The 23,682-nt window shown below is 39.3% G+C and overlaps 1 protein-coding gene across 1 annotated transcript in view; it reads left to right on the forward strand.

Moving 5' to 3' along the window:
• The first annotated feature begins 19,299 nt into the window (after positions 1 to 19,299).
• Positions 19,300 to 23,682, forward strand: part of SLC16A12 (solute carrier family 16 member 12) — a 104,601-nt gene continuing 100,218 nt past the window's right edge. The window contains exon 1 of the mRNA XM_036735711.1: positions 19,300 to 19,544. The gene's annotated coding sequence lies outside the window, so the exon portion shown is untranslated. The remainder of the gene's footprint in view (positions 19,545 to 23,682) is intronic.

Below are 23,682 nucleotides of genomic sequence, written 5' to 3' on the forward strand. Positions count from 1 at the left end.
CAGGGTCATACAGCTAGTAAGTATCTGAGAAGGCAGGATTTGAACTCATGAAGATGAGTGTTCTATCCACTGCACTACCTACCTGTCTTGAGGGGTGCTATACTGTTATACATAAGAGATGTGTATAATTATAGTAATAACTAGCATTTATACAGCACTTACTATGTGTCAGACGCTGTGGTAAGTATTTTATCATTACTGCCTCATTTCATTCTTACAATAATGCTGGCAGGAGAGGGCTATTATTAGCCCCATTTTACAGATAATAACGGTAATAATGATGATAATAATGATAACTAATGTCTATATAGCACTTATTAGATCTCAGGAACTATTCTAGGTACTTTAGGATTGTTATTTAATCTGATCCTTACAACAACCCTGGGAGTTAAGTGCTATTATTATCTTCATTTTACAGGTGAGGAAACTGAGGAAATCAGAGGTTAAGTGACTTGCCTAGAGTCACGCAGCTAGTAAGTGTCAGGTAGAATTTGTTACCTTCCTGACCCCACGCCTGGTGCTCTATCTGCTGAGCCACCTAGCCGTCCTGTGTGATTTCTTTGGTGAACTCAACTCCACGGGAAGGAGCTCCCTCTACCAAGGCACATCAGCAACCTAGAGAATTCCCTCGGGCACTGAGAGGTGAATCATGTGTCATCCATCTAGGTTTTCCAGACTCTAAAGCTGGTGCTCTATCCACTACCTGACCCTGCCTTTCTGGTCTTTATCCTGATTCTATCTCCATCTCTGCCTCCTGGCTTCCTTCAAGTCTCAACTGAAATCCCACCTTCTACAGGAGGCTTTTCCTGACCCTTTTCACTCTAGCGCCTTCTCTCTGTTAACTATTTCCTGATTGGTGTGTGTGTGTGTGTGTGTGTGTATAACTCTTTTATACCTATTTGTCTAATGTCTCCCTCATTAGAATGGGAGCTCCTTGAGGACAGGATCTGTACTTTGCCTTTCTTTGTTTCCCAAGCACTTAGCACAGTAGACACTTAACAGATTCTTACTGACTTACCGAATGACTGATTATTGACACATATTTTTAATATAAGCTAGTTGATCTGGTCCCTGAGCATCCATGTCAAGTGTTTTGCCTCCTACTTATGCATGTCATACTTTTTAGGGTTTTCAGAGAGTTTTATATGTGTCGGCACCACCTTTCTCCTAGCAGACTGAAACCCTATCATCCCACATTCTAAGATGCTTCAGCATCTCCCCTTTTTTCCTCCTAATTAAAACTGTTCCTCTTTACATTTTCAGAATTTCTTTCTTGAGAACTTCCCTTCCTTCCTGGGCTGACTTCCCCTGTCCAGCTTTTGTGCCATAGAATTCTACCTATCCTTTGAAAACTGTTCTCCTGACATCTAGGATGCATTTCAGGCTTCAGTATTCCTGATTTTCCTCTCTTTTATCACTGGCTCAGAGATGTAGTGGTCAATTCCCTTAAGTTCCCATCATTTCCACCCTAGTGACCTGTTAGTTCATTCTTTGTTGGTGAGAAATGAATACAGATTCTTCCACCTTTTGAAAAATTACGTTATCATTGTATCTGTTTTGCATTTGACAGAGAGAGGAAGAGAGACAGCTCCAACCAGTGTCTGTGTAATGAGAGGATGAATATTCATGCCCCTGTGTAATAGGAACAGCTCCATACCTTGGGTCAGCTCTGCCCCCAAAGCCAAAAAACAGGATCAATGAAGAAAAAGGGGAATGTGACACATATAGTGGCCTCTGAAAGGACTTTGGATGCTAAATGAAGAATTGTAGATTTGCGCCTGGAGGTAATAGAAAGGCAATAGAGTTTATTAAGTAGGGCCACGACATGGTCATATACATGCTTTAGTAGGGTTGCTTTGATGACTGATTGGTGGATGGATTGTAGTAGGGAGACTTGTGGCAGGCACACCAACCTTTGGGCTGTTATAATGGTCCAGGTGTGAGGTGATGACTGTTCAGAATCATTGGGATGGGGAGGGTATGGTGAGGGAGTTTGTTTATCATTGACAAACGAGTTCAGATTTATTGTCAACACCACTAAAGGAGGGAGTACTCTCAGGGTGCCAGGCAACTCAGGTGAGGGGACCAAAGGCTTGGGGCTAATGGAACATTTCTTTCTTTTACTTGCAGGTAGGACAGGCCAAGAGATAGACTTTGGGAGCTGGATGGAATGGAGACCCTCTGTCCCTTGAAGGCAGGAAGAAGCCCGCCTAAGAGATCAGCATGTTCTCTGTATCCCATGAGAAAAGAAATTGGTTAGCCAAGGAGATCAGCATACAATGAAATGGTGTCTTTCTAATATTCTATGAGCAGGAAGAGGCAGGCCTAGCAGACTAACACACTCTCTGTATCTTTTCCCCTAGGATCCTCTAGGAGACTAGCAAAATGATGGAGTGGTATCTCTCTTATCCTCTGAAGGCAGGGAGAGATTAGTTGGGAGACCAGCATGCAATGGAGTGGTGCCTCTGTGATCCCCTGGTCTACCTGGGGCCAGGTCCATCTTAGAGTATTTTTTACAGAAAGAATAGTTTTCTATGTGTGGTGAGCAAATAAACTAGCATACTTACTATACTTGACTTATATATGTATGTATGTGTGCACGTGTGTATATGCGTGTGTGTATTATACATACATATTAATGTAACCCTTGGCTCGAAGGATCAGTTGCATGAGACTGTCTTCATTAGTGGACATTGATTGCTTGGTGCTCTTTTCTTGCTTTTTCACTTTGAGAGAGAAGAGGTATAGTTCCTGACCTCTCTTCAGGTCCCTGAAAGGAGAGAAAGACTGGGAAGCCAGCAGGAGCTGCCAGTCTCTATCCTGTCCTTTACCCCAGCTTGCTATACTGCAGACTTTGGGGAATTTCCCTTTGGGGGAGATTTGAGACTCTGTTGAGTTGAATTACTTCACTCTCAATAAGAGAGCTCATTCTCTCTGTATTGTTTGACATATATTCTCCTATGTATACTTTCTCTGATTTCTGTTTTATTATCCTATCAGATAAATGAATTTGTTTGCTGTTTGATGCACGTGTTCATTGCGGAAATGCGGTGGGAAGGGAGTCAAGTCTTGGTTATGTGACTTGGAACCTCTTTCTCCATTAAGAGATAGTAATCAATGGTGCAGCTTGAACCCAAAAATTATTTCCCCTAGAACAACAACATTTAAGGAATAAATAGATGTGGTTCTAGCCCGAAATCTCCTCTCTCCTAGGAGAGCAGAGTCATTAGCCTCTGGAGCCCATACCCTGATTTCTCTTCTGGCAGGAATCAATCTCACTTGGAGAAAGATGGGAGGAGGTTATTCTAGAGATATCTACATATTCTTGCCTGTCTATCTATTCTGCCAAATCCAGACAAACTCATGTGTATATACCTAATCTACACAGGCAAAACCAAACCAAAACAGCACAGCAACCTACCCACCCACAATACATGACTAAACTGTGAGTGCAGAGCAGCGATAGAGTGCTGGGCCTGGAGTCAGGAAGATTCTTCTTCATTAGTTCAAATCTGGCCTCAGACACTTACTAGCAATGTGACCCTGGACAAGTCACTGTACCCTTTTTTGCCTCAGTTTCCTCATCTGTAAAATGAGCTGGAGAAAGAAAATGCAAACCACTCCAGTATCTTTGCCAAGAAAACCCCAAATGGGGTCACAATGAGTCAGACATGACTGAACAACAAATAGTATAGAATATTAAGTATGAATACAGAAGTGTAGTATATTAAGTATATGCATACTTATAAGTGTATATTATGTATAAGTTGCTTACAATGTATAATATATAATATATTTAAAATATATAACATTTACCTGCATACTCCTGCTAATCACTACTACCAGATCTCAGTCTGCTGAAAAGTCACCCCTATAGTCACCAGGAGAATGTGCAAGCCCTTTCAAGGAAAAGTTTAACTCTGGTTTCCAACTTAGTCAAGTCAGCAATTATTAATTACTGGCTATGCGCTAGGTGCTGTGCTAAACAATGGAAATATAAACACAAAGATAGTCCCTGCCCTCAAGGAGTCGTCATTCTAATGGGAGAAGAAAGTTCATAGAAGAAAGATGAAATGGAGGTTGTGGGGAGAAGGTGCTCCTCTTCCCTTCCAGGGGCAATGGTGGATGGACAAAGTACAGAAAGTCAAGAGCAGAGCCTGGAGAAGAAAGAAGATGTGGCTGACCTAGGCCTTCAAATAAGGGTTGTAGGAGGAATCATCAATCAGGAGCTTTGGGGAAGGAATCTACTTCCAGCATGAGAAGGCCAGGAGCTCAGTAAAGTAACCTCCATAGTTTCATATATAAAATATACAAACCAAAAAATGGGGAAAAAGACAGATACGTGGTGGGAATGAGCAATATGGTGCAGTTTGAAAATATTTGCCTTGTGTAAATGTACTGTGAGGTTTGTTAAGGTCAAACTTCTGGAGATTAGCATTAAAGCAAACATACTCACCTTTTCTCCAATGAGACTTACCTCTCTCCCTTTTTTTTGGTATGAATTTTTATTAACAAAATACCTGTTTCTTGTGCTTTAAGTTTCTGTTTGTGTGTAGGTGGTCCAGTGGATAGAGAGCTAGGTCTAGAGTCAAGGGAAGACTTGAATTCAAATCTGACTTCAGACACTTCCTAGCTGTGTAACCTTGGATGCCTCTTCACCTCTATCTGCCTCAGTGTCCCTAACTGTAAAATAGGGCTTACAATAATGCCTGCCTTCCAGGGTTGCTGTGAAGATCAAATGGGACACTTACAAAATGCTTAGCCCAGTGCCTGGCAGATAGAAGATTCTATATAACTGCTCATTTCCCTCTGCCCTTTTCTTTCCCTAAAAAAATAAATAAATTGGAAAGTTGATCTGATGATAGTACTAGAGAGCTAGAGCTGGAAGGCACTTCAGAGGCCATCTAGCTCAGTTCCTTCCTTTTACATACAAGGAAAATGAGACCTAGGAGACTTAGGATTTGCCCAAGGCCACACAGGTGGTGCCAGCTTCAGAGATGGAATCTGAACCCAGGTATTCTGACTCCTGAGGAATATCTGTGATAGCAGTCTTTCAAAAAACACATTAATTTTTATTTATTTTTCCTCAAATACATGTAAACCCAAATTCTGAACATTCATTTTGTAAAATTTTGAGTTCCAAATTTATGAGACAGTGAACAAAGGATGGAAAGAAAAAAATGGAAGGAGACAACAAAACCTGTTTGGAGGCTATGGTGTTGTGTAAAACTGTTAATAATAGATGAATCCTAGAATTCTAGAATTTGATGAAAGGGACTTTAGAGATCTTCTGGTTTAGTCATTAGAAAAATCAACTACATGTGATTGTGGAATATTGCAATATTGTCAGGAATGGTTGATGTATTGATGAGTTTGCAGGGCTTCTTATTTTTTCCTTTAAATACTTTGTTAAAAATGTGGTGGGGAGAGTGGTCAATGAGAGCCCAGTCATGGGAGTGTGTGTAGTAAGGATGTCTTGCCTGATTCCAGAAGCTGGCTAAGTGAGCTTCTCCATAGGTTGATACCAGGCAGGGAAGATTTCATGTGCTCTGGAGACTGGGTGAGCCCTCATTGACTAGTCTCTCCATTACACAAGGATTGATCCTCTGGATAGAGTCAAGGGAGGGATGTGTTTGAAAATGTGAGAGATATAAAAGCAAAATATGTTAATAATTTTTTAAATGTAGCAACATCCAGAACTGAACACAATAAATACACCAGCTGGGGTTGGGCTAGAGCAGAGTATACTTCCCTGGCTCTGACCATTACCTCTAAAAAAGGAATTATTCATATATTTATTTTGACATAATGAATACATCTCAAAAAACACACTCCCCCCACCCCCAAATAAGGCTACTAATGCACTGTTGGTGGAGTGGTAAACTGGTCCAACCATTCTGGAGAACAATTTGGAACTATGCCCAAAAATCTACAAAACTGCATAACATTTGACTCAGCAAAACCACACTAGGCTTATATCCCAAAGAAATCAAGGAAAGGGAAAAGGACCTATATATACAAAAATATTTATAGCAGCTCTTTTTGCGGTTGCAAAGAATTGGAAATCGAAAGGATGCCCATCAACTGGGGCATGACCGAATAAGTTGTGGCATATGATTGTGATGGAATGCTATTGTGCTATAAGAAATGACGAGCAGGATGATTTCAGAAAAACCTCGAAAGACTTATATGAACTGATGCTGAGTGAAGTGAGCAGCACCAGGAGAACATTGTACACGGTAACAGCAATATTGTAAAAATGACCAACTGTGAAAGACTTAGCTATTCTGACCAAAGCAATGATCTAAGACAATTCCAAAGGACCCATGATGAAAAATGCTTCATAGCTGATGAACTCTGAGTGCATATGAAACATACTTTTCTTACTTTCTTTATATTTCTTGCTTTTTTTCAAGACAGCCAATATGGAAATATTTCACATACATAATTGATAACATATTACATGCCTTCTCAATGAGGGGGAGGAGCAGGCAGGAAGAAGAGAACTTGGAACTCAAAATTTTAAAAATAAATGTGAAAAAAATAAACGAATAATTGAAGGAGAAAAAAATTAAAAAGAACTTTAAATATCTAAAGAAAAGAAGAAGGAAAGAAAGAGTACCCCAAAACAACCTCTTGCAAAGACCCATTTTTCCCTTCCTGAGGCTTCACATTGGTACTGGAAAGAGGATGCTTCAATTTCCATCAATATATACCCAATATACCTATATGCCAAATTTACTTCCTTTTATTGAGATCTCTAATTCAGCTTTTTTGTTACTCAGACTTTGCACAGTTGTATATAGACATTTGAGGCCAATAATTCTGCTGCTGTTTTTCTTTTTTGACATTGATTCCTAAGAAATACTGCTGCCCTCCACCAATATTTCTTTCCCCATGAATAGACTATTCCTTGTGGTCTCTGGCTTTATTCTTTTTTCTTCTATTTTCTTTTGTGTATTTGTTTAATTATTTTTTAAAAATTTTATGTTTTTATTCTGAATTTAATGAACATACATACAAATCTATACACAAGTAGAACAGAAAATGAGGATTTATATAGTGTGTCCCAAAAGTCTTAGTGCAATTTAAAGCTATATAGGAAAACTCTGTAGAGCAAGATATTATACACAACTTGCTTTGTAATAAATTGAGCATATTACTTTCAAAAAGAAGTAAAACCGGCAATAAATCAGAAGAAAATATACGTGGCATTCAACTCTAGGTTTTATATTTCATATCCTAACTCAATCTACAGGGCAGCTAGGTGGCACAGTGGATAGAGTACCAGGACTGGAGTCAGCAAGACTCAGCTTGCTGAGTTCAAATCTGGCCTTAGATATTTCCCTTATGTGCGACCCTGGACAAGTCACTTAACCCTGTTTGCCTCAGCTTCCTCATCTGTAAAATGAGCTGGAGAAGGAAATGGCAAACTGCTCCAGTATCTTTGCCAAGAAAACCCCAAATGGAGTCACAAAGAGTAGCACATACTGAAAAACCAAACGACAACAACAAAACCCAATCTACCATTTGGGTTTTATTTCATGCCATTCCCTTTCACATATTCTCTGTTCTGATCAAGACAGATCCCTCTCCCTTATCCTTGTTTTACTCTCTCCAGTCTCTTTGTCTTTGCTCACATTTTTCAAAAGACTCATATTATCTACAACATGACAGCCATGTGACCCTGGGCAAGTCACTTAACCCTGTTTGCCTCAGTTTCTTCATCTATAAAATGACCTGGGGAAGGAAATAGCAAACCCCTCCAGTATCTTTGCTAAGAATACCCCAAGTAGGGTCACAGAGAGCTGGACACAATTGAAAAGTGACTTAACAAATGATGAGGGGTTTATTTATAGCAGACTCAGATTGTTACATTAAGACATTTCAGGGAAACACATTACTTCAAATGCTAAGTTCCTACTGTCCATCCGAATAGCTTAAAAATCATAAGAGAAAAATGTCTAGAGTTTCTTACTGTGCTTAGATAAGGCATAAAGTGGATTTTTTTGACTTACATGGTCCAATTTGACTTTTCTCCATTAAAATTATATTTCTCCTTTGCCTCTATGGTTTTTGTTTAATTTATAAGTGCAAAGTAAAGGGAATCCAAAAAATTAAAGAAGGAATACACAAATTGAACTTTATAATAAATAGAACAAATAGCTTTTTTTTTAAAAAAAGAGCAACAAATAGACAAACCTTTAGTTTTTCAACTATAAGTTTCCAAATATTAGTTTTCAACATTCACTTTTAAAAGATTTTGAGTTCTAAATTATCCCCCTCCTTCACCTCTCCCCTCCCCAAGACACCATGCAATCTGATATAGGGTATACATGTACAATTATATTAAACATATTTCCATATTAGTTATGTTGTGAAAGAAGAATCACAGCAAAAGTGAAAACTATGAGAAAGAAAAAACAAACAAAAAAGTGAAAATAATATGCTTCAATCTGCACTCAGACTCCAGAGTTCTTTCTCTGGATGTGGACAGCATTTTCCATCATGAATGTTTTGGAATTGTCTTAGATATTGCATTGCTGAGAAGAGCTAAGTCTAACAAAATTGGTCATCACACAATTCTGCTGTTACTGTGTACAATGTTCTCCTCGTTCTGCTTACTTCACTCAGCATCAGTTTATGCAAGTCTTTCCAGATTTTTCTGAAATCTGCCTGCTTACCATTTCTTATGGAACAATAGTATTCCATTACATTCATACACTACAACTTGTTCAGCCATTCCCCAATTGATGGGAATCCCCTCAATTTGTAATTCTTTGCTACCACAAAAAGAGCTGATATAAATATTTTTGTAGATGTGGGTCCTTTTCCCTTTTTTATGTTATCTTTGGGATACAGACCTAGTAGTGATATTGCTGGATCAAAAGGTATGCACAGTTTCATAACCTTTTGGGCATAATTTTGATAATTTGATTTTAACAAAAGAAATAGAGAAAGAAGTAGTGGAAAAATGAAGGTTAGATTTAATCAATATGTTATTTAAATCTATGTATTTTCTCTCCAACTAGATTGTAAGTTCTATGAAGGCAAGAACCATATTTCATACTCCTCAATTTCCCCAACAGAGCCTAAAACAGTGCCTCTCTTGTACACAACAGATACTCAGGAAACATTTGCTGATTTGATTTCAAGCAATGAATGAGTGAATAAAAGCAGTCTTCTCAGACCCTTGTATTTTGGTCACTCAGTAAACTAACTCATTGAAAACAGGCCTTTTCTTTCTTTTTCTTCACAAAGAAATGGTTCACAAAATGCTTTTTCCTAAACATTTGAAAAGAATAGCAGCTTGAGAACAGCATAGGAACATCGGCTTATGTAGTCTGGTTTCCAATAAGTTGTCTCTTCCGAACAAGGATAAGATTTAAGATCCCCAGACACAAGCTGATGTCTTGCTACTAACATTAATGCAAATATAATACCTAACATATATATATATATATATATATATATATATATATATATATATATATATATATATAACTTTGCAAATTTCAATGGGTTTTCATACATCTATTCTTTCATGAAGGAATGAGTTACTTGGAGAAGAGAATGAAACTGAGCTGCAGTCAAATCATACCTCAGCCCCGATTAATGTAAGGGATGAGCAGTCATGTGCAAGAAGATTTTAAAGTAATGCACTGGGAAAATGAAATTTCTTTCAAATCAACATTGTTGCTTCGGAAGTTAACTTAGATGAGCTGATCCCCCAGGAACAGATATTAATAATAATAGCTCACATTTTATAGCACTTTGTCATTATAAAATGTTTTACAAACTATTTATCAATTATTCCTCACAACCATCCTGTGAGACGGATGAGGAAACTGAGCGTTGGAGAGGTAACTAACTTGGTCAAGGTTATGTGACAAATGAATGGCAGAGCCAAGACTCCAGCCTGGCTCTACTGACTGACTCCAAGCTCAGTACTTGTTCTATTATGTCATGCTGTCTGGGGTACTGGATTTGATATCCAGCTCTCCTGGCCTTGCCTCTGGTTCTGATATTTCTGTCTATCAATCTACTTGGGAAGTCAAGGTTATCATACATGAAGAAATTAGAAAATTTTATAAAATTGCATGTAATTAAATGTTAAATTGTGTGGTAGAGACCACAGCTCCCAGTTTAAAGAAAGGGGGAGCTGGAGTAGTGGGGGAGGGCAGAAGGTATGGAGGAGAAGCAATGTGAGCTAGGCTTCGTGTGATTTAGGTAGAGGAGGGAGGGAAGGGAACTTCTGGGAGGGGAGAAGACTTTGAGCAAAGGCATATAACTGAAAATGACCGTGTTAAATTAAAAAGAGAAAGAGTTACCTGCTCTGACTGGAGGAGAGGACACATTGGGGGTAGGAATGGGCATGGGGTTGGGGAGGAAGAATGAGTAATAGAAGGAGGCAAGATAATGGGAGTTCTTTATGGCCAAGAAGAGGAATTTATGCGCTAAGCAGCAGACAGCCTTTGTTGGTCTTTAAACAGAGGAGTGACCTGATGAAAGCAGGGTAAGGAACATTAGTCTGTCAACACTATGCAGAATGAATTAGAAGAGAGGGAGATGGGAGTCAAGGAAGTCAGTTAATTAATTGACCATCAAAATAAGTCAGACATAAGGTGATGAGAGCCTTAACTGAAGGAGCTGTGGTGGGAAGGGAAAGAAAAGCAAGGGTATTAGGAATATTTTAAATAGATAAGGTTTAATGAATAACTTGATGTCAAGAAAGAAGGAATGAAATGAGTTAAAGATGTCTCAAAGTTTCTAGCCCAGAGGACTGGGAAAAATGGTGTTGGGTTTTATTTTTTGAATAATATTTTTCCTAATTGCATGTAAAAACAAATTTTAACATTTGTTTTTTTTTTAATTTCAAGTTCTAAATTCTCTCCCTCCCTCCTTCCCAACCCCTTCCTGAGATGTTAAGCAATTTGATATAGGTTATACATGTGCAATCATGTGAAACATATTTCCCTATTACTCATGTTAGGAAAGAAAACAAACCATACAAAAATATTTACAGCAGCTCTTTTTGTGGTGGCAACGAATTGGAAATCAAGGGGATGCCCATCAGTTGGGGAATGGCTAAACAAGTTGTGGCATATAAATGTAATGGAATACTGTTGTGCAATAAGAAATGAGGAGCAGATAGACTTCATAATAACCTGGAAAGACTTATATTAACTGATGCTGAGTGAGGGGAGCAGAACCAGGAGAACATTATATATGATTAAAAACACATGATATCTGGATGACTGACTTTGACAGACTTGGCACTTCTCAACAATGCAAGGTTCTAAGACAGCTCCAAAAGACTCATGATGGGAAAAGCTATCTACATCCAGAGAAAGAATTACGGAGTCTGAATGCAGATTGAAGCAAACTATTTGCTCTCTCTTTCCCCCCCTTTTTTTCTTTTTTTGTTTTGTTTCTTCTTTCTCATGGTTCATTCCATGGGTTATAATTCTTCTTTACAACTTGACTATTGTAAAAATAAGTTTAATGTCAGGAAAATGATAACTGCTGGAGAGGATGTGGGAAAATTGGAAAATTGTTACATTTTTGGTGGAGTTGCGAACTGATCCAGCCATTCTGGAGAGCAATTTGGAACTATGCCCAAAGGGCTATAAAAAATGTGCATACTCTTTGACCCAGCAATACTACTTCTAGGGTTGTATCTCAAAGAGATCACACAAGTGGGAAATGGACCAGTACGTACAAAAATTTTTATAGCAGCTCTTTTTGTGGTAGCAAAGAATTGGAAATCAAGGGGATGCCCATCAATTGGGAAATGGCTAAACAAATTGTGGTACATGAATGTAATGGAATACTATTGTGCTATAAGAAATGAGGAGCAGATGGACTTCATAAGAACCTAGAAAGACTTATGTGATCTGATGCTGAGTTAGGGGAGCAGAACCAGGAGAACATTATACAGGATTATAGACACACGGTATCTGTGATGACTAACTTTGACAGACTTGGCTATTCTCATCTATGCAAGGTTCAAAACAGCTCCAAAAGACTCATGATGGAAAAAGCTATGTACATCCAGAGAAAGAATTATGGAGTCTGAATGCAGATTGAGGCAAACTATTTGCTCTCTTTTTTTCCTTCTTTTTTGGTTTCATTTCTTCTTTCTTATGATTCATTCTATTGGTTTTTATTCTTCTTTACAACTGGATCATTATGTAAATAAGTTCAGTGTGAGGGTATATGTAGAACCTATATCCGATTACATGCCGTCTTGGGGGGAAAGGGGGAAGAGAGGGAGGGAGAGAAAAGTTGGAACTCAAAATCTTGTGGAACTGAGTGTTGTGAACTAAAAATAAAAAATAAATTAGAAAAAGAAAAATTTTAAAAAAAGAAAATAAGTTTAATGTGGAGGTATATGTAGAACCTATATCAGATTACATGCTGTCCTGGGGAGGGAGGGGGAGAAAATTTGGAGCTCAAAAACTTGTGGAACTGAGTGTTGTAAACTAAAAATAAAAAATAAATTAAAAAAAAAAGAATTCAAGCTCCTTGAGGGCAGTGACTGCTTTGCTTACTTGCATCTGTAATCTTAGCACTTAACACAATCCTTGGCATAGCCTATAAATCCTTAATAATTAAAAAAATAGTTTCAAGTAAATCTAAGATCTCATTGCTCTAGAAATTATAAAATGGTTGGATCAGTTCACAATTCCACATTAGTGTCCCAATTTTCCCATGTCACCTCCAACACTTGTCATTTTTCTTTTCTGTTGTATTAGTCAGTCTGATAGGTGTGAAGTGATGCCTCAGAGTTATTTTAATTTGCATTTCTCTAATCAATAGTGATTTAGAGCATTTTTTCATGTTTATAGACAGCTTTGATGTCTTCATCTGTTTTTCTGTTTTTTTTTTTTTTTTGGCAAGGCAGTGGGGGTTAAGTGACTTGCCCAAGGTCACACAGCTAGTACATGTGTCAAGTGTCCGAGACTGGATTTGAACTCAGGTCCTCCTGACTCCAGGGCCAGTGCTCTACTCACTGCGCCACCTAGCTGCCCCTTTTGATGTCTTCATCTGAAAACTTCCTCTTCATATCCTTTGGCCATTTATCAATTGGGGGAATGAGTTGTATTCTTATAAATTTGACTCATTTTCCTATATATTTGGAATATCAAGCCTTTATTAGAGATATTCGCTATAAAACTCCCCCCTCCCCCAAGCTTTGTGCTTTCCTTCTAATCTTGATGCATTGGTTTTATTTGTGCAAAAGTCTTTTAATTTGATATAATCAAAATTATCCATTTTATATTTTATAATGCCCTCTCACTCTTGTTTGGTCATAACTTCTTCCCTTCTCCATATATCTGAAAGGTAAACTATTTCTTGCTTTCTTAATTTGTTTATGGTATTGCCCTTTATGTCCATTTTGACTTTATCTTGGTAAATGGTGCAAGATGTTGGTCTATACCTAGTTTTTGCCTTACCATCTTCCAATTTACCCAGGAGTTTTTGTCAAATAGTGGATTCTTGTACCCAAAGCTTGGGTCTTTGGGTTTATCAAACACTAGATTACTATGGTCATTAATTACTGTATATTGTGTACCTAATCTATTTCACTGATCCACAAATGATGATGTCTTTGATAAGATGGTAACAGAGGAAATTAATTTTTTTGGAAAGATGCTGGCTTCAGTACTGGGCATGCTGAGTTTGAGGTGACATGGGGATATTTAAGCAGGAATGATCAGGGGATAGATCAAGATATAGGAATTGGGATGAGGAGTTAGAACGAGAGATTTGAGACTCATTAGCATAAAGGTGATAGCTAAAGTTGTGAGAATGACAATTCTGCAAGGTAGAGAGATTGGAGACAGAGAGAGAAATTAAAAGGAGCAAGTGAGAGATAAGAGAGAAAAAGAGATGAAGGAAAGATAAAAGAGAAATTAGAAAGAGAATAAGAGAGAGGTCAGGAGAGTGAAGATGAAGTGCTAGAGAAGGAGACAGAGCAGTGCTAGAGGCAATATGCTACCATCATTTAGTTGTTGTTCATCATCCATTTTTTCTTTAAAGAGGACCAATGATATCATAAGGCCATATCTTGACTTGTGCATGAATTGGATTTAAGTGAGGCAGAGTGTCACAAAGGCATCAGTGTCATTCTCTCTTCCAGAGTCATTGAAATCCAGTGGCAAGACAAAAGTCAGGACAACTAGCAATGGCCTGGGATGCAGTGGATGCCCTTAGTGTCTTTGATGTGATCCTATAGCACCTGCTTCAGCTGCCTTCATGGCCATTGGACAAATTGTTCTCACCTGCCCATTCTGCCAGGGAATGCCTTCACATGCTTGGGGTAGACATTCCTTAACTCATCTACAATTTGAGGCCTGTCACTTATCCTCAACCTGGTTTAGTGCCTTCTACTGAGAAAGTTTTACTGGGGTGTGGCTGCTGCACAAGCTACATCTTCTTGGAGCCACAGGTGAGAGTTGGGTGAATCAGGTGGACACCAAAAGTGGATGAGCAGCCCTGAAAAGGCCTCAGCAAACCCTCACACCAGAGGTGCTAGTCCTCCCTGAGCAGTTGGTGTTTGTGCTTCATTCTTGAAGAGGACAAATGACGTCATGAGGGTGATGTCTTGACTTGAGTGTAACTTGGATTTAAGTGAGACAGAGCATTTAGTAGCATGGAAGCCGGGTTGGGGTAGGGGGAGGAGGATTTTAAGAATATGGCTATTCGAAAGGTCATTTGCTTTGAAACATATGTTCTATGGTGAACAGGGAAGAGTCTAGCTTGTGGTTTTCTTGTCTAATTGTTCCCTTAATCCACTGCCTGGCAGATATTGCCACCTACTCTCGTTTTACTCAGACTTGAATGTGTGAAACCTTTGAAACCTTTATCAAACACGACAATGAATTTTTTTCTTCCTTCCTCTATTCCTTCCTTCTTTTCTTTTCTCAGATTTGGATGGAGATTATGCCTTGTGCATGGGGGGCAAGCCCCAGTAAGTGGGACATATTGTTTACTCACACAGACAAAACAAGATGATAAATTTGAAATATTATTTAGACACTTGCCCAATGCTACATTTTTTCAGCCTGTTGATTTGTTCTAGAATAGAGTAAAATACCCCAGATATCACTCAACTGGGGTCAATTTCCTTTGTTTCTCTTGGTATTGAGTGCAACACATGTCCTTTTTTGAGGAGCTACAAGGACAAATTATTCTATTCATAATGAATATACTTAGAGGTGTCATACTTCTGAGAAACTCATTTGAAAATTAATTCCATTAAATGGTGGTGCAATGTGATTTTTAGTTACAATTCTTGTTAATTATGTGCTATACAGCAGGTAGAGGTTTAATCAAATATGTTGTGAACCCAGGAAAGACAATCAACAATTGGTAATTAATTTGTTCTTGTAAAGGTGGTGTGTTAGTTGGTAATGTGGAGCCTGGAATACATTTAAATATAGAAACATCACTGTAGTTCGTGGTCAGGATCCTAGAATAACCTGCAGAAGCTTATTTCTATGATTCTTTTATGTTCTTGACCCCATCTTGGGGGTGAACCATAAGCATTGCTAGTTCTAGAATTTACATTCTGAACCTTTCCCTCACTGGAGGCTTCAGGTAGAGTCTGAATGAGCTCTTGGTGGGGATGTTGGGGGGATTATTGGTCATGTATGGGATAGATTAGATGCCTTCAAAGGTTACTTCCCACTCTGAAATTCTGATATTATTTCTTGAAGAAAATAATAATAGTTAGCATTGACACAGTGCTTTAAGGTTTACAGAACACTTTACATGTGTTAACTCATTTCATCCTTTTAAAAATACTTATTTATTTTTAGTTTACGGGATAAAACAAGCATTTCTATAACAGTGTAATAAAAAAGATGATTGCAGATGAAAGTGAAATTCTATTATGTACAACTTGCTATAGATTAAAATCTATGATAAAGTTATCATGTAAATGTATTTTTTCCTCTTTTTTTCTTCCCTCCCCTCCCCTTAGAGATGGCTACTATTAGACACAAATATGTATATATGTAAAATCATTCTATACATATCTATTCTTTCTCTGGATGCAGATAGTATCTTCCTTCATAGGTCCTTTGTAGTTAATTTGGGTTTTTATAATAGTCAAAATGACTTAGTCACTCAAAATTGTTCTTAAAACAATATTGCTCTTACTGGGAACAATATTCTTTTGGTTCTGCTCATTTCAGTCTTCATTATTTTGTGCAAGTCTATCCATGCTTTTTAAAGATCATCAAGTTCATTTTTTATAGTACAGTAGTATTCCATCACAATCATATATCACAACTTGTCCGGCCATTCCCCAATTGACGGGCATCTCTGCAATTTCCAGTTCCTTGATGCCACAGAGCTGCTGTAAGTATTTTAGAATATATAGGTTCTTTGTCTTTTTCCTTGGTTCTCTTTGGAAAGAGAATTAGTAGTGGCATTGCTCAGTCAAATGATATAGACAGTTTAATAACTCTTTGAACATAATTCCAGATTGCTCTCCAAAATTGTTGGATCGGTTCACAATTCCACCAACAATGAATGTGTTCCAGATTTTCCACATCTTCATCAACATTTATTGCTTTTCCCTTCAACCATTTTAGCCACTCTGATTTAGGTGTAAAATGATATCTCAGGGTTGTTTTAACCTGCATTTCTCTATTCAATAATGATTTAGAGCATTTTATATGACTTAAAATTGCTTTGATTTCTTTATCTAAAAACTGCCTGTTCATATCCTTTGACCATTTATTGATTGGTGAATGACCCATAATCTTATGAATTTTACAAAGTTCTTCATATATTTGAAATATGAGACTTTTATCTGAGAAACTGTCTATAAAATCCCCCCCCCCCCCATTTTCTGCATTCCTTCTTATCTTGGCTATATTTGTTTTATTTGTACCAAAACTTTTTAATTTAATGTAATCAAAATTATCCATTTTACTCATTTGATCCTTGCAACAACCCCGGGAGGTAGGTGCTATTATTACCCCCATTTTACAGATAAGGTGCAGAAAAGTCATATGAGAATGAGGCAGGATTTGAACCTGGGTCTTCCTGACTCCAGGTCCTACACTCCATCCATTGTTCCACCTAGCTGCCACTAGCCTGGATTTCAACTGGAAAATCTGGAAGGCAGAGAAGTCCCTCTCCCTCTTCTGCACTCTAGTGTCTAGAAATGAATCCTTTCTTCTGTCCTGTTTCTGGATTAGAGGAACTTTCTCTTCTACCACTCTCCACAGGAGCATCCCTTCCCCCCCTTTTCCCATTTCCCAATCTCAATGAGAAGGAATATTTTCCTTCTTTCTATTCACCCACACAAAGAGCAGTAGGGATGGTGAAGGTGGAGGGGGTTGGAGATACGATACAACTGATGGCTTGTAATCGCAAGGGAGAATTGAAGCCTTATCACTGTGAGTGTATTTATTGACCTCACAGAAGGTGCCAAGAGCTATTCCAGAAGAATCATACAAACAGAAGTCAAATATCTAAACTCTATTATTTTTTAAACAATCAATGAATTGTTTCATGCAAGAGCCAAAACACTCTCCTTGGGTTGTATCTCCAAAACTGAAGTGGAAAATTTAGTCAGCTAAGAGGGGCTATGTTTCCTTCTCTTTTTCTTCAAATAATTTTAAAAGAAGCCAGCTGTCAAACATTATTATAATGGGCAAATATTTACCTGACAGCAAAGTAACCTTTTGTTACTTTAAAACTGTTTAACAAAGAAAAACATTTAGCTGAAAAGAAAATGTCTCAGAAGCTAATTCTCAAGAACATCTCTTAGGGGCATATCATGACTCATGTCCTGCCTCTCAATTTATAGGCTCATTTGGAATGGTTTAATGAAGCCTCCATCAAACAATATTTGTTAAATCCTGGGGTTTCAGACAGCAGTTAGTTAATCATCACATAAAGTTAGCCCTAGGCACAGCCCGGAAGACATGCCTTTGACATTTATAATTTAGAGGCCTGGAGACCCAAGAGTCTTTCTGGAAGTACAAGATGACAAAAGCCTGGGGGAAGGCTGGGTGGATGGGGGGGGAGGGGGGGAAGAGGTAAAGGAGGAGGGATTAATGACTTTGTTAATCAGTCTCATTTAAACTGCCACAATTTGTCTTACAAACAAACACAAACTGTCCTTTCATCTCATTCTCCAAACTCCAACTTAAAAAAAAAAAAAGAAAATGTCACCGGTTTGCCTATTAAACCCAGAGAGGTTGGCACTAGGTTGTGTTTGTCAGGAGGTTGCTCGGAAAGGTACATCCATAAAACAAAATGAAAGGGGCTGCTGAGGCCGAAGCTCAGTAGACAGAGCGTTCTGCCCTGTGCCCTCAAACAACTCTCTCTTCCAAAGTGTGTCTGTTTTTAAGTCCTGCTGACTGATTCGATCTCCATGACGTCTGGGTGCCTCAGTGGCCTAATCTGTAAAATGTAGAAGTCAATAGTCACATCCCTCCTGTAATAATTAAGAAAGGGATCTCTTTCGTTCAGTTATTATATGGATTAAACAGCCGTCAACCAGTCGACAACCATTTAATAAACGTCTATTGTGGGCCAGGCCCCTTCCTTCTGGGGATACTAAGACAAAAGCAAAATAATTTTTGAGCTCAGGGAGGTATATAGATATAGAGCCATCAATATGCAATATAGGCACACACACACATATATATGAATGTATAGCTACACATGTGGATAACGGTACATATATGTACGTACCTATAAATAAGATGTATGCCAAATGAATAGAACTGGCTAAAATGATAATTTTGGAGGGAAGACACCAGCAGCTGCGGGAAGCACCAAGGGCACTTTATATGTTCTTATTTACTTTGTTCTGTTGTTCTTATTAAATTCTACAGTATTTCAAATGACTCCTCATGTGTAAAGCAAGGGGGTCGACCCAGATGGCCTCTGTGGACCCTTCCAGTTTTACCTCCAGGATCCTAGCCATGACTTTGCCCAAGAGTACCTGATTCCCATATTTGACGGGGCTGCTCACAGTGGCTGTTCTTCTCCAGGTCTACCTCTCGGTGGGTCAGCTCCTCTGGGTTGGTGAAACACGGAGCTTCACGTACATACGGTGGGCAGCTCCATTACATGATTCGAATACCCTTCCTCCTCGCCCCTATCAATGCAGAACTATAGAGCTCCTCCGAGCCCCCAAACCACCCCACCCCCAGTGCAACTGAAAAGTGTCAGGAGCTCCGAGAAAGGAGTTGCTCTGTGTAATTCGATCTCTAGGGATCGAGGAGCCAGGATTTCTCAGGGACTCCTCCGCGGCCACTGGCCAGAGCTCAACTGCAGGCAGCTGCAGCTGCGGCCCCCCTTTGCGGCCGCGGACTCCCGGTGTCACTGCTCCCATTCCCCCCTCGCCGGCCCCCTTCCCTCCCCCCAACCCTCCTCCCCCTTCCCTCGGAAGCGCTGAGTAAGCCCGGGGCCGGGAGGGTAGGAACTGGACGCTGCAGGAGCGGAGCTGGGGGGGTTATGTCCGGATCCAGCTACAAGTGCCCCGAAGCTGCAGCCGCCCCTGCGAGGTGAGGGGCCCCAAGACTGGCTGGGGTGGGATCTGAAGTCCTCTGAGGAGAGGCTGGAGGGCTGGAGGGTGCATTTAGATGGGGATGGTGGCGGGTGGACCGAGGATTCTCTGGGATCAGGTTCCCAGGTAGGGGGCTAACCACAGAGAGATCTCTAAGCACCTTGTTGGTCCGAGAAGAGGGAGAAGTGAATCCAACTTCTTCACCTCCTCCCCTGAGAAGGCATCGGGCTGGGACTCCGCTACTGCTCAGCTGGGAGGAGGAAAGGGAAAGACTTTCGAAGACTAGGTGGATCAGGTAACCACTTGCGGGTGATGGGTGCGCGGGGCATTTGGAAAAAGAGGGGGCCCTGGTCTCCGGAGGAGAGCACAGGCGGGCGCAAGCCGTGTCAGCTTTCCCTGGCCATTCTCCGGCGGCTTGGCCCACCAGCAGGCAGACAGAGAGTGGTCCTGGGTTTCAGGCGCGGGTCTTTCCTCGCTCGGGCTGCTGGATTCCGCACCGCAGTGCTTCGCGGCTCGGCGGCAGCCTCGTAGCCAATTTGCGCTTCCCAGAAAGAATCGCCGCGAGAAGGTGGATTGGACCGTCGGCTTCCCATTGACCTAGATTTCTGCCAGTATGGTATTGTATCCAGAAGGAGGAACCGGTGCCTGGTTTCACTAGAAATCAGACTAAACAGATTCTGCTAGCAGCTATTCCAAAGTCGTGAAAAGCAGGCACCCTTCTTGGCTGACTCCTCTGGATTCTCACGGGGCTCGTACATAGCCTGGGCTTAGAGATCCTTACTGATCTCCCTGTTTCCTGAATTTCCGAATGCAAATCTCATTTCCTCTAGGTTGTTTTCTTTTCGTAGTTTTGTCTTTTTTCACTAGCGGAAAAGAGTTACTTTTCGCTTGTGATATGAGGCAATGGAGCTATATTAAAACTTTTAAACTTTTAAAGGCTTCATGATTTCTTGACTGAGCTTGATCCAAAGGACAGTAATTGCTCTAGGACAGTGACCAAATATGTTTTCGGTTTTTTCAGAAGGGATATAACTAAGATGCTGCCAACTTGGTAATAAATGACATTGCCTCTCAGGTCTCATAGAGTACTTGGTCTTGCAATTGTTTGAGGAATTTATCATATACTATTGTATATTACGGAATCTCCGTTTGTGTCGTAACTCTGGGATAAAATGTAAGCTCCATGAAGGCAAGAACTGTGTCTTATCTATCTCCCCAGCATCTGGCATGGTGCTTGTGCATAGCCGACTTTTAGTTTTTGTTGAATAAGCTCATGCATGGATGCATGAATAATATTCGCAGTAGGTCATGTAGGCACCCTGTTTTCCTAAGTACTGGGAGTTGTTAGTCTGATTTTCACAATTTGAAATTTAAACGTAAAAAAAAAAATTCTTTGCAACTTGAGTTACAAAGCTAGGTGGCGCAGTCGATAGAATGTTCGGTGTGGAGTCAGGAAGATTCATCTTCCTTTGTTCAAATCTGCCCTCAGACACTAGCGCTATGACCCCTGGCAAGTCATTTAACCCTGTTTTGCTTCAGTTTTGCTTCATCTGTAAAGTGAGCTGAAGAAAGAAATGGCAAACTACTCCAGTGTCTTTGCCAAGAAAACCCCAAATGGGGTCATGGAGAGTCAGACACAACTGAACCACAACAATAGCAACTTGGGTAATTAAAAAAAATAGTAAAAAGGGATTTTACAGGACGTTGAACCATTTTACAGCTGAGGAAACTGAGGTCCAGAGATTATGTTTTATTCAGTTATCTAAGGGTAAAGAAAGAGAATAAGTGGTAGAACCTAAGACTTGAACTTTCCTTGTGATACCAAGTTTATCACCTTTCCACCTTGCCAAGCCAGCACATTTTGGTAAAACGATTGTATTTTGAGTAGAACAAAGGATGGGAAATGCCATGTATACACATAAAGTAATGGTTTCCCAGGTCTATTTAAATCAGATACAGAATGGATATTACAATATGGGATGGTTAGTTTTTGAGTTTGCAGCTTGTTAGAATGAGAAAGATACCATTTGCCTGTGCTATAATTTGTTTTTCAACAACAACAAACTATCATGCCAGAAATAGCTTCTTCACTGTTGACCACAAACAGGACATCAATTCTTTTGCCACTACAAAAAAGTTACTATAAACATTTTGAATATAGTTTTTCTTTTTCTTTGATGGTCTTAGGGCATAGTCCTAGTAGTGGTATTTCTGGGTCAAAGGGCATCTGTACATAGTTTAGGAATTTTTGGAGCATAGTTCCTAACTGCTTAATGACAGGACTAATTCACAGCTCTACCAAATAATGCACTATTGTGCCGGTTTTCCCACAACCCCTCCAACATTTGCCATTTCCCTTTTTTCATCAATTCTTCCAATCTGATAGGTGAGGTGAAAGTTGCTTTAATTTTAATTTCTTTAATTATTAGTGATTTGGAGCAATTTTTTTCAAATGGCTATAGCTAGGCTAGATTTCTTCCCTTGAAAACTACCTGTTCATATTAATTGGGGAATGTTTTTAGTTGACTTAGAGCTGATGGTAGGATACTTGGAGGTCACCTCATCCAAATACCTTATTTTTATGGGTGAAGGAATTGAGTTTCAAAGAGGAGAAGTGAATTCCCCTAAACCACAGTTCATAGGCTCTTAAGATAAAGAGCTGGAAGGGACTTTAGACATCATTTAGTCCAGTCCCTCATTTTACAGATGGGAAAACAGGTAATTTACCCAAATCAGTTGGTAGGTGGCTTAGGTAGGATTTGAACCCACTTCTTTCTCCTCCACTGCCTTGGTCACATAGGTAGATTGTGACAAAACTGGTTCTGGAATTTAAGAAACTAAGTTGCTTGCCCAATGCTCTTGCTATCATAGAACACTTCCCCATCTGTAGCCAAAATATAGAATCTTAAGATTTCAAAGTTGAAAAGGACATTAGCGAAAACATCTAGTCCATCCTTCTGCCTAATATTATTGAGAAAAATCATCCAAATTCATACCCTTATCCTATTTATTCTTTTGGGGGTAAGGTGGGAGGAGGGAGCCATCTAGTCTTATTATTAAAATGGCATAGGAAACTCCCTTTAGTAATGTAAATCAGCAACTGTTCTGCAACTTAGGCTCTTAGAGAGTGGTCTGGGGTTAAATCTGAGAGGTTAAGTGATCTACATGAAGTCACACGTGTCAGAGGTGGGATAGAAGACTTCTAGGGTTAGTTCCCTACCTTCTACTCTACAATCTCTCATACTTCCTTTATGAAGGTTGAAACAGTGATAATAATGATCTGCATCAGTGGAGGGAGTTTCCATGCCACTGAGCACCCCAAGAAAATAGCACCAAAAACCAAAACCAAAGCCGAAATCAAAACCAACATACATTGTAGTGCTTAATTTTATTATTTGACTATTTTATGCAGTCAATGAAATAACATTTCCTTTACAATAGCACTAGTTAGTAAGCCAGAATTAGCCAGTTGGTAAGGTAGAATTGAATGAAGTGTGGGAGAAGTGTTGTTCTCTCCACAATATTCTGCCATGTCAGTCTCCTAGTGCCCTTGATTACTTGTATTATAAATTTATTAGTTGGAAATACCTAGATCATTAGTTGCAAAGTTGTTTTTCAGTTTGTCTTTGTTTTGGTTTGTGTATTTCCTTCTATTTATCCCTTTAACTTTAGGCCTAAGTAGTCCCTGTTATTTTATTGATGGATCTATTAGTAATTATTTCTATCAGCTACTCCCAACTTTAGCATTTTCTCAGTAACCTTTACTTAAAACTGCATGCTTCAAAATGGCTTGGCATGCAAGCTGGCACATGTTTATTGTGTATGTGTGTTTTTTTTTAAAGAAAGGATTATGAAAATGTGTTTGGCTGTTTTTCAGTCACCTTCAGCCAAAAAAAGGTATTTAGTCCAGTCTAGTGGAATGTTGATGCATTTTTTACCTTTAGTCAAGCATTTTGTGTTTGTATTTAATACAAGTTTAAAGTCTAGGATCCTAGGACTTAGAGAAGAAAGAATCTTTAGATAGCCAATCTAGTCAAAACTCTTTGCTTTACTGTTATGGAAACTGGGGCCCAAATCCTATTGTAAAGTACTTCTGAAAATATGCTAAAACTACCCCAGTTCAGTGCTAGTGGCAA

The sequence above is a fragment of the Trichosurus vulpecula genome, chromosome 8, assembly GCF_011100635.1.
Source record: "Trichosurus vulpecula isolate mTriVul1 chromosome 8, mTriVul1.pri, whole genome shotgun sequence".
In the NCBI taxonomy this organism is placed as follows: domain Eukaryota; kingdom Metazoa; phylum Chordata; class Mammalia; order Diprotodontia; family Phalangeridae; genus Trichosurus; species Trichosurus vulpecula.